This window comes from Bufo bufo, chromosome 5 (assembly GCF_905171765.1).
Source record: "Bufo bufo chromosome 5, aBufBuf1.1, whole genome shotgun sequence".
Taxonomy (NCBI): domain Eukaryota; kingdom Metazoa; phylum Chordata; class Amphibia; order Anura; family Bufonidae; genus Bufo; species Bufo bufo.
This window is the reverse complement of record NC_053393.1, coordinates 256,702,253-256,714,787: the sequence shown is the minus strand read 5'-3', so window position 1 is coordinate 256,714,787 and position 12,535 is coordinate 256,702,253.

Here is a 12,535-nt window from a genome sequence, read left to right as displayed (position 1 = left end):
AATTTTATGGTGGCCATTATGGCGCATAACAGGTAGTATTTAATTTTAGTTTTCTGTCTTATAGAGATTGCCTTGATGTTTGGCAGACGGGCCCCAATAATTTTATACAAAATGTATTTGCCAAGAATCTCAAATTTGCTAAATAATCGTAGCATTAACACCAGAATGTTTTCTATAATTATGGCATTATTGTACTTTATTTGTGTTTCCAGAGTGCTGCTGCATTGTCTTTTTTTCATGTATGTTTCTAGCCATGGCAGCGTGCACCTGCACATTGAGATGTTCTGACTGACCCCCTTTTTTGCAGGTACCCTACGATGTAGTCATTCCATACGGTAATAAAATAAAAAAATACAATAATTACAAAAATTGCAAGCCAATGCAAATTTAAAAAAAAATAAATAAACTAGAATTCACTAGCCACAGTTGCAGGATGGAAGAGGTTTAATGGCATAAAGGGCGAGACAACCTAACTCCTCATACCCAGTGTAACTCTGAAATCAACATTTAAACCCTTTGGCTTTAGGGAATTCAAGTGAAATATCCACATTAATTCACGTTTTTTGAAGAGGGATAAACTACCTCAACTCTTGTTCCTTATGTCCTTTGTCTTCAAAGTGCTTAGACATCGGCAAATCCTTTCTTTTGTTTCTAATGGTTTGTCTATGATTATTTAGTCTGGTTTTGATATCACAAGTAGTTACCCCCCCCCCCCCCCCCTCACCCTCCACATACAACATTTTGCAGGGGCACCACAACACATAAATTACCCATGAAGAATCACCTGTCAAATAATGATTAATTTTGAACCTCTACTCTGTATCAGGATGTATAAAAGAAGAGCCCTTAATCATTAATTTACACACCCTAAGCATGGGAAACATCCCATGCTTTTGGGTTTAAGAAATGATTGTGTCATACAATCCTCTCTAGATATATCTGATTTTACTATTCTATCTCTAATACTCCTTGATCTTTTGTACAACATCATTGGGGGATCCTTGAATGCAGCTATTTGGGAATAACCGTTCTTCAACATACCCCAATGCTTTTGCACGATCTGCTCAATTGATGGACTCAATTCATTTTATATTGACACAAATGGTAACCTCTCACTTCTATGCTTAGTAACAGACGTTAATTGACTATTCCTCAAGATCTGTTTAACTCTAGTTAAATGTCTATGTACCAGATTCTTCGGATATCCTCTTGATATAAATGAGCCCTCCATCGTATTCAGAGCTTTATCAGCATTTTCCTCCTTAATTACATATCTCCTTACCCTCAACATTTAGCTATATGGCAGCGAGTTCACCGATCTACTTGGATGACAACTCGTATAATGCGATAATGTATTTTTGTCAGTTTTTTTATATTCAAATCAGTATGCAAAATACCGTTATTAATATATACCTAAGTGTCAAGAAATTGGACATGCTCTTCAGAAGCTGTCAGAGTGAATTTAATCTGCTCGTCAATAGAGTTCAAATAATGATAAACCGCAGAACTTGTCTATACAAGACGACCCACAAGGAGAGGGCGCCGCCGCTACAGAAGATATAGGAAAAACCAGATCACAGAGGGCCCCAAGATACAACACCCCCAAAATACAGAATATCAGCAAGAAAAAATAGACTCTAATGTTGTGGTAAATATTTCCTCACATGTATTGGATGATTATGAGTAGGGATGAGCGAACCCGAACTGTATAGTTCGGGTTCGTACCGAATTTTGGGGTGTCCGTGACACGGACCCGAACCTGAACATTTTCGTAAAAGTCTGAGTTCGGGTTCGGTGTTCGGCGCTTTCTTGCCGCTTTTTGAAAGGCTGCAAAGCAGCCAATCAACAAGCGTCATACTACTTGCTCCAAGAGGCCATCACAGCCTTGCCTACTATTGGCATGGCTGTGATTGGCCAGTGCAGCATGTGACCCAGCCTCTATATAAGCTTGGGTCACGTAGCGCTGCACGTCACTCTGCTGATACAAGCGTAGGGAGAGGTTGCTGCTGCGACGTTAGGGTGAGATTAGGCAGAATAACTCCTCCAAAAGACTTAATTCAGTGATCGATCTCCAGCTGTGGATCATTGAAGTGCTGATATTGAATTGCTCAGAGCGTTTTTATATCACTTTTTTCTGGGGTGATCGGCGGCCATTTTGTGGCTTGTGGTGCGCCAGCACAAGCTACCACCAAGTGCATTTAACCATCAATAGTGTGGTTATTTTTTGCTATATCCTACATCAGGTGCAGGCTGAGCCTGTGTCACCCAAGTGCATTTAACCATCAATAGTGTGGTTATTTTTTGGCCATATACTACATCAGGTGCAGGCTGAGCCTGTGTCACCCAAGTGCATTTAACCATCAATAGTGTGGTTATTTTTTGGCCATATACTACATCAGGGGCAAGTTGAGCCTGTCACCCAGCGCCTAAAAAATAGCCATGACATTTATATTCCTCCAAATCAGTACTGTTTTAGCTGGTCAAATTATTTGTAGTGACCGTAAAAGCACAGTTTTTGTTCTGGGTTGAAAAACTATTCCCAAATTTGCCATTTTCAAAATTGTGGTGAACGGGAACAATGAGGAAAACATCTAGTAAGGGACGCGGACGCGGAAGTGGAGATGGTCGTGGTGGTGTTAGTGGATCCTCTGGTGCTGGGAGAGGACGTGGCCGTTCTGCCACAGCCACACGTCCTAGTGTACCAACTACCTCAGGTCCCAGTAGCCGCCAGAATTTACAGGGATATTTGGTGGGGCCCAATGCCGTTCTAAGGATGGTAAGGCCTGAGCAGGTACAGGCATTAGTCAATTGGGTGGCCGACAGTGCATCCAGCACGTTCACATTATCTCCCACCCAGTCTTCTGCAGAAAGCGCACAGATGGCGCATGAAAACCAAGCCCATCAGTCTGTCACATCACCCCCATGCATATCAGGGAAACTGTCTGAGCCTCAAGTTATGCAGCAGTCTCTTATGCTGTTTGAAGACTCTGCTGCCAGGGTTTCCCAAGGGCATCCACCTAGCCCTTCCCCAGGGGTGGAAGAGATAGAATGCACTAACCCACTTATGTTTCCTGATGATAAGGACATGGGAATACCACCTCAGCACGTCTCTGATGATGACGAAACACAGGTGCCAACTGCTGCGTCTTTCTGCAGTGTGCAGACTGAACAGGAGGTCAGGGATCAAGACTGGGTGGAAGACGATGCAGGGGACGATGAGGTCCTAGACCCCACATGGAATGAAGGTCGTGCCACTGACTTTCAGAGTTCGGAGGAAGAGGCAGTGGTGAGACCGAGCCAACAGCGTAGCAAAAGAGGGAGCAGTGGGCAAAATCAGAACACCCGCCGCCAAGAGACTCCGCCTGCTACTGACCGCCGCCATCTGGGACCGAGCACCCCAAAGGCAGCTTCAAGGAGTTCCCTGGCATGGCACTTCTTCAAACAATGTGCTGACGACAAGACCCGAGTGGTTTGCACGCTGTGCCATCAGAGCCTGAAGCGAGGCATTAACGTTCTGAACCTTAGCACAACCTACATGACCAGGCACCTGCATGCAAAGCATGAACTGCAGTGGAGTAAACACCTTAAAAACAAGGAAGTCACTCAGGCTCACCCTGCTACCTCTTCTGCTGCTGCCGCCTCGACCTCTTCTGCTGCTGCCGCCGCCTCGGCCTCTTCCTCCGCCTCTGGAGGAACGTTGGCACCTGCCGCCCAGCAAACATGAGATGTACCACCAACACCACCACCTGCGTCACCAAGCATCTCAACCATGTCACACGGCAGCGTTCAGCTCTCCATCTCACAAACATTTGAGAGAAAGCGTAAATTCCCACCTAGCCACCCTCGATCCCTGGCCCCGAATGCCAGCATTTCTAAACTACTGGCCTATGAAATGCTGTCATTTAGGCTGGTGGACACAGACAGCTTCAAACAGCTCATGTCGCTTGCTGTCCCACAGTATGTTGTTCCCAGCCGCCACTACTTCTCCAAGAGAGCCGTGCCTTCCCTGCACAAACAAGTGTCCGATAAAATCAAGTGTGCACTGCGCAACGCCATCTGTGGCAAGTTCCACCTAACCACAGATACGTGGACCAGTAAGCACGGCCAGGGACGCTATATCTCCCTAACTGCACACTGGGTAAATGTAGTGGCGGCTGGGCCCCAGGCGGAGAGCTGTTTGGCGCACGTCCTTCCGCCGCCAAGGATCGGAGGGCAACATTCTTTGCCTCCTGTCTCCTCCTCCTCCTACTCAGCTTCCTCCTCCTCTTCTTCCACCTGCTCATCCAGTCAGCCACACACCTTCACCACCAACTTCAGCACAGCCCGGGGTAAACGTCAGCAGGCCGTTCTGAAACTCATATGTTTGGGGGACAGGCCCCACACCGCACAGGAGTTGTGGCGGGGTATAGAACAACAGACCGACGAGTGTTTGCTGCCGGTGAGCCTCAAGCCCGGCCTGGTGGTGTGCGATAATGGGCGAAATCTCGTTGCAGCTCTGGGACTAGCCGGTTTGACGCACATCCCTTGCCTGGCGCATGTGCTGAATTTGGTGGTGCAGAAGTTCATTCGCAACTACCGCGACGTGTCAGAGCTGCTGCATAAAGTGCGGGCCGTCTGTTCGCGCTTCCGGCGTTCACACCCTGCCGCTGCTCGCCTGTCTGCGCTACAGCGTAACTTCGGCCTTCCCGGTCACCGCCTCATATGCGACGTGCCCACCAGGTGGAACTCCACCTTGCACATGCTGGACAGACTGTGCGAGCAGCAGCAGGCCATAGTGTAGTTTCAGCTGCAGCACGCACGGGTCAGTCGCACTGCGGAACAGCACTACTTCACCACCAATGACTGGGCCTCCATGCAAGACCTGTGTGCCCTGTTGCGCTGTTTCGAGTACTCCACCAACATGGCCAGTGGCGATGACGCCGTTATCAGCGTTACAATACCACTTCTATGTCTCCTTGAGAAAACACTTAGGGCGATGATGGAAGAGGAGGTGGCCCAGGAGGAAGAGGGGTAATTTTTAGCACTTTCAGGCCAGTCTCTTCGAAGTGACTCAGAGGGAGGTTTTTTGCAACAGCAGAGGCCAGGTACAAATGTGGCCAGACAGGGCCCACTACTGGAGGACGAGGATGAGGAGGAGGTGGAGGAGGATGAGGATGAAGCATGTTAACAGCGGGGTGGCACCCAAAGCAGCTCGGGCCCATCACTGGTGCGTGGCTGGGGGGAAACACAGGACAATGACGATACGCCTCCCACAGAGGACAGCTTGTCCTTACCTCTGGGCAGCCTGGCACACATGAGCGACTACATGCTGCAGTGCCTGCGCAACGACAGCAGAGTTGCCCACATTTTAACGTGTGAGGACTACTGGGTTGCCACCCTGCTGGATCCAAGGTACAAAGACAATGTGCCCACCTTACTTCCTACACTGGAGCGTGATAGGAAGATGCGCGAGTACAAGCGCTCGTTGGTAGACGCGCTACTGAGAGCATTCCCAAATGTCACAGGGGAACCAGTGGAAGCCCAAGGCGGAGCAAGAGGTCGCCAACGCAGCTGTGTCACGGCCAGCTCCTCTGAGGGCAGGGTTAGCATGGCAGAGATGTGGAAAAGTTTTGTCACCACACCACAGCTAACTGCACCACCACCTGATACGGAACGTGTTAGCAGGAGGCAACATTTCACTAACATGGTGGAACAGTACCTGTGCACACCCCTCCACGTACTGACTGATTGTTCGGCCCCATTCAACTTCTGGGTCTCCAAATTTTCCACGTGGCCAGAGCTAGCCTTTTATGCCTTGGAGGTGCTGGCCTGCCCGGCGGCCAGCGTTTTGTCTGAACGTGTATTCAGCACGGCAGGGGGCGTCATTACAGACAAACGCAGCCGCCTGTCTACAGCCAATGTGGACAAGCTGACGTTCATAAAAATGAACCAGGCATGGATCCCACAGGACCTGTCCATCCCTTGTGCAGATTAGACATTAACTACCTCCCCTTAACCATATATTATTGTACTCCAGGGCACTTCCTCATTCAATCCTATTTTTATTTTCATTTTACCATTATATTGTGGGGCAACCCAAAGTTGAATGAACCTCTCCTCTGTCTGGGTGCCGGGGCCTAAATATGTGACAGTGGCCTGTTCCAGTGGTGGGTGACGTGAAGCCTGATTCTCTGCTATGACATTAAGACTGATTCTGTGCTGACATGAAGCCAGATTCTCTGTTACGGGACCTCTCTCCTCTGTCTGAGCCGGGGCCTAAATATGTGACAGTGGCCTGTTCCAGTGGTGGGTGACGTGAAGCCTGATTCTCTGCTATGACATGAAGACTGATTCTGTGCTGACATGAAGCCAGATTCTCTGTTACGGGACCTCTCTCCTCTGTCTGGGTGCCGGGGCCTAAATGTGTGACAGTGGCCTCTTCCAGTGGTGGGTGACGTGAAGCCTGATTCTCTGCTATGACATGAAGACTGATTCTGTGCTGACATGAAGCCAGATTCTCTGTTACGGGACCTCTCTCCTCTGTCTGGGTGCCGGGGCCTAAATATGTGACAGTGGCCTGTTCCAGTGGTGGGTGACGTGAAGCCTGATTCTCTGCTGTGGCATGAAGAGACTGATTCTCTGCTGACATGAAGCCAGATTCTTTGCTATGGCATGAAGAGACTGATTCTCTGCTGACGTGAAGCCAGATTCTCTGCTATGGAACCTCTGTCCAATTGATATTGGTTAATTTTTTTTTAATTTTTTTTATTCATTTCCCTATCCACATTTGTTTGCAGGGGATTTACCTACATGTTGCTGCCTTTTGCAGCCCTCTAGCTTTTTCCTGGGCTGTTTTACAGCCTTTTTAGTGCCCAAAAGTTCGGGTCCCCATTGACTTCAATGGGGTTCGGGACGAAGTTCGGGACGAAGTTCGGGTCGGGTTCGGATCCCGAACCCGAACATTTCCGGGAAGTTCGGCCGAACTTCTCGAACCCGAACATCCAGGTGTTCGCTCAACTCTAATTATGAGTTAAAGGTTTTAAACATAGGTTTATCTTTTTGTCCACAGGTGGGAATGGATTGGTTTCCGTTGGAGTTGGACTTGAACCGCTTCTTCAGGAATCTGTGCTGTCCAGTGCTGGAGCAGCTTCTCTGTCACAGGAGGTTGCTCTGACACTGAAACTGTTTAATTTACATATGAAAATTGTTTTGTTTTTTTTCAATTGTAAATTCCCATGCTATAGAAGCATTTATTGATTCGGTAAAACATGATACTGTATATCTTTATTGAGACAGTCTGACATACAAGGTACACTACAAACACCTAATATTACTACAGGAGAGATGATTACTTTGGAAGGTTTGTCCAATAACCCTCATCTCACCATTAAACCCGCTGATAAGGGGGGGTGGAGTTGTGGTTATGGACACCTCCAAATATATCAAAGAGGTCCATAGACAGCTAAATGATGGTGAGACCTATGAACAATTGGACAATGACCCTAGATTTTCTATAGCCAAGAAAATTGACAGGGTTTTGACTTGGGCAGAGGAGACCAATATCATTGATAAACAGCTGAAAGAATACTTGACTGTTATATCTCCAGTAACCCCATTAATATATGTGTTGCCCAAAATATATAAAAGGTTGAAGTACCCTCCAGGGTGTCCCATAATATCTGGCAGGAACTCTATCCTGTCCAACAATGCAATTTTTTGGGATAAAGTATTACGGCAGTTTGCTATAGGAGCTAGGTCATATATTAGGGATACTGCAAATGTTCTAGTTAAATTAAACACTATTAAGTTACCACAGGGGGCGATATTAGCCTCCTTTTATATTGTATCTTTGTATACCTCTATTAATCATACTAGGAGACTACAGGCTATAGAAATGGCTTTAGATCAGTCTTCTGACTATACTAGACGATTTATTTTGGTACTTCTTGAATTGACATTGACTTGTAATTACTTCTCTTTTCAGGGGAAACTTTATTTGCAACGGGTGGGCGCAGCAATGGGATCTAATGTCGCACCCACCTATGCAAATATTTATGTGCGTTCCATTGAGGATCAGTCTGTGTCTCCCCACAACAGACATGTTCTGTTGTGGTGGAGTTACATAGATGATATTTTTCTTATCTGGACTGGGACTTTTGATTTATTGACTGCGGTTTATCATTGACGAGCAGATTAAATTCACTCTGACAGCTTCTGAAGAGCATGTCCAATTTCTTGACACGCAGGTATATATTAATAACAGTATTTTGCATACTGATTTGAATATAAAAAAAACGGACAAAAATACATTATCGCATTATACGAGTTGTCATCCAAGTAGATCGGTGAACTCGCTGCCATATAGCCAAATGTTGAGGGTAAGGTGAAAGGAATCCATGTTCTTTATTATGTCAAAATGAATTCTGCTTTTTGCTGAAGTTTTGTTTCTATGTTAGGTACTAACTCTGATTGCTGTGAAACTAATATACTGTAAGGTTTCTATTCTCTGTAACCCTGAATCTTATCTCTTTGGCACTACTCCCGGACAATATTCCTAATATGGAAGTTCCGTTTTTGTTTCTATTTCTCTGAGCGTAGAATGAAACGTGTTAATATGATAGGTTAAATACATAACATACGATGATATGCTAATAAAGAGGGTAAAGCCTCCTCTATATAACCTGTGTGCATTAAAAATAAACCTCAGAGTGTTCATTCAGTACATCACTGTTGTGTCTTTTGTTACCTACTGAGTGAAGCGCTCTCCTGACGTCAGAAAGGGACTCAAACCAAGCCGATACTAGAAGTTTGGTGCCAGGGGTACCAAGTGGGACTCAGAGATTCCTATCAGTTTGGGGGCTCGCGTCCGGGGATCGAGAAGGTTTTCCTCGTGTTCGGTAAGGAAGGCATCTGTTATTGTCCTCTGGCCGATCCGAGGACCACGTCTCGATCTAGTAAGTAGAACCTACAACTTCTAGTATAATTACTGTATCAGGGAGTCTGGGGGAGTGACCCGGGGACTCCGGGAGTCCGCCGTGAGGATCACTCAGAGAAAATATAGTGCGCACTACATAATATTGTCTCAGGGAGACAAGGATGGAGCTTGGTTTGACTCTTTTAATGTTGTTTTAAAGTATAAGATTATTAGAGTTGAGATAAGGATACTGATGTCCGGGTGGTAAGTGTACGGACTGAAGTTCACTATTTGCATAGAGTTTTAAGGACATTGCATATTTTTTTTCCTGTGTTGCGGAGGTCTGCAATACGCCCCACCCCCGGCTGGGAGCAATCCATTAACCCGCAGATAGGTGAACACAAGCGGCAGACCAAAGCAACAAATTATATGTTTGATGAGACACTCTGATATTTTCTGATCAGACCTGAGTCCTTTGCCTAGTTGACAGCATTAATTTGTCTAATCCTTAACGCTTCAGTGCAGCCAGTCCTAGGAAAGTAGCATCATTAAAATAACAGACGGAATGGGGTCACAAGGGTCTAAAACAAATCATCCCAAACCTGAGACGGGAGAAACATGCAAAGTTTATGTTGCACGGTGTAGTCCCACAAATTACTTCCTATTTAACCCATGGGTGGATAACTTAGCTGGATGGACTGAGTTCATGCAAGCTGCTAGCCCCTTTTTCCCAGGGACGGCGATAATAGCCCGTACCACATGGACATGATAAAGGGTCTTTGTCTGGGAGACAAAGAAGCATGGCCACATTTTGACCATGACCCGTCCTAGGATATGGATTACATGATACAAAGGAGTAGGGAATCCTGCAGAGTAAGTGATGTTATATGTGTAATATTATTATAGCAGACAAAAATTGTTCAATAATTTTCTTTCCCCAGCAGTGTAATGTGAGAATCCAGTTTTTAACAAGAATTATTATATATGTACAACATTAACTAAGAACACCTGATATATAAAATGATTTGGATTTAACAAAATGACTTTATGATTATAACATGTATATTGTCTTACAGCGACAGACCATCAGCAATTCTGGGTGTGGTGTGGAAAGCTGTGTTTGTCTATGCTGCAAGTTTTGGGATGAAACAAAGACAATTGTGTGATTAGGTTGGAAGACAAATGATTCATTGGAATGTGAATGGGTGTGGCTCTGAGTTGTAGTGGAGTTGAAAGTGTGAAAGAGCCCTAATGGATGCTTTAGGAGAGCTGTGTGTGCAATTCAGTTTTTATGTGTAAGGGCGTGGTTATGAGCAGTTTTGTGAAGATGAGTACATGAAATGTATATGAATGTGTATGGAGTACGATATTTGTTTTCATATAATATGCGCATTGAGAATTTTATTTTATTTTTCTTGGAAGTTTTTGGTTTTTATTGGTGCCAACAGCATTGATCAAGCTGTAAATTTTTTTTGATTATTGAAGTCAATGAAAAGTTTTTATGGGCCTTTTGTGCGTTTATGTCTGTATTGTCAGATCTGTTTGTTTCAATGTTTGAAGTTATGTGTTACATGTTAAGTGTTGTGCTTCACATCAGAGCTCTGTTCTCACGGACAGAAGGTGGACCACAGCGTCCGACTAAAAGGGGTGGACTTAGATGACTGAGAGTAGGATTCATGGTAGATAGCAGTGCAACCTCAAGTGTGTTAAGTAAAGATTTGTTCATTAAGCTTGACTTACAAGTGTCAGCCAAAAATCAGGGCATAAGAGTACACTCAGATCTCATTCCAGTCTCTACACCAGTGCCACTGATTCTTGCAAACATACAGAACCACCCAGAACTTAATAACATTAACCCTGCATTATGGTCTTCAAATGAATATGACACAGGATTCGTAGATTGCACACCTTACAAAGCTACTGTAAAACCAGGTGTCATTTCAGTGTTCCAGAAACAATACCTACTGCCAAAAGAGAAACTTGATGGACTTAGGCCAATGATAAAAGAATTCCTACAAAAGGGAATCCTGGAAGAGGTGATTTCACCCTACAGCACGCCCGTGAATCCAGTGACAAAGGCAGATGGTACTGCCCGCTTTGTACAGGATTTAAGGGCCATCAACAACATCATTGTGCCTATAGCCCCTGTTGTACCTGACATCACTCAATTACTATCTGCCATTCCAGCAGACGCTGTTTGGTTCAGTGTGATAGATCTGAAAATTGCATTCTTTTCTATCCCAGTTGACAAGAAGACCAGACTAATTTTTGCTTTTTCCTTTGACAGATGTCAACTGACCTGGGGCAGAAATGCCCTAGGGATGTGCTGATTCACCTGTAGTGTACAGCATAGTCCTCCAAGCCACGTTAAAACCATGGCACCCCCCCCAAGGTTCCATGTTGTTGCAATACGTGGATGATTTACTGTTGTGCAGTATGTCAGTGGAGGCCAACATTGAGGATGGTATATCACTGTTACAATGGTTGTTTGAATGTGGACACAAAGTGTCATTAGGGAAAATGCAATGGTGTAAACAGCAAGTCGAATACTTGGGGTTTGTCCTGACAAAGGGGGAAAGGAGGATCAGTCCAGGGAGAGTTCAGTCTGTAGCGGGATTGGTCACCCCGCACTCCAAAAAGGAAATGCTATCCTTCCTTGGAATGATAAACTACTGCAGACAATGAATCCCAGACTGTTCCTACTATGATAATATCTTGAGACAGGCAACACTGCAGGACAAACCTGATTTAATAAGATGGTCTTCAGAAATGTACAATGCATTTGATTATCTGAAATGTTCATTAATGTCAAGTCCAGGATTAGGCCTCCCTGACTACAAACTTCCACATGTTTGCACGACAAAATTGTAAAACCATGGCGGGTGTACTGACACAAGAACACGGAGGCAAGTTGCGTCCTTGTGTATTTTTCTCAAAGGTAATGCCCACCCCTGTTCAAGGGATGCCGGCATGTCTGTGTTCTCTTGCAGCCTGTGCTATGATGGTAGAGTTGGCAACTCCTTTCACAATGTGACGTTACACCATTTTTGCACACTACACATGATGTTATAGGCCTACTCAAGGACATCCACACTCAACACAGCAGGCAGCTGAGCTCATTGCACTCACTAGAGCATGTATTCTACATACTGATAGATCTGTCACCATTTATACTGATAGTAGGTACGCACATGGGGTAGTGTGGGACCATGGTATGATTTGACAGAGGAGAGGATTCACGGCAGCAGATGGTAAGGATCATGTCTCACAGGGCAATGCGCTGGCAGATAAGGTGGCGAAACGAGTGGCCAAATGCAACCCCACAGGTCCATGTAACCATTGGGAGATGCCATGTTTGGCACCTTCAACCCCTGAGATGTCACAAATGCTTACTGATCTTCAAAGATATTCCACTGAACAGGAACAGCAAGACTGGTGTTATCCAGTATTGCAGAAAAATCCTAAGACAGGATTAGTCTGCAAAGAGGGGGTAGGATATAACAGTATTGAGAATCCTTACAGATACTCATGGGAAGGCCTTTCCCCACCCCCTGGGCAAGACGCCCAATGATAGTGCAGGAAGGTGATCTTGATTTAATAAGGGAAGAATATGTCACCAAATTGATACAGGTTCTTAATAAA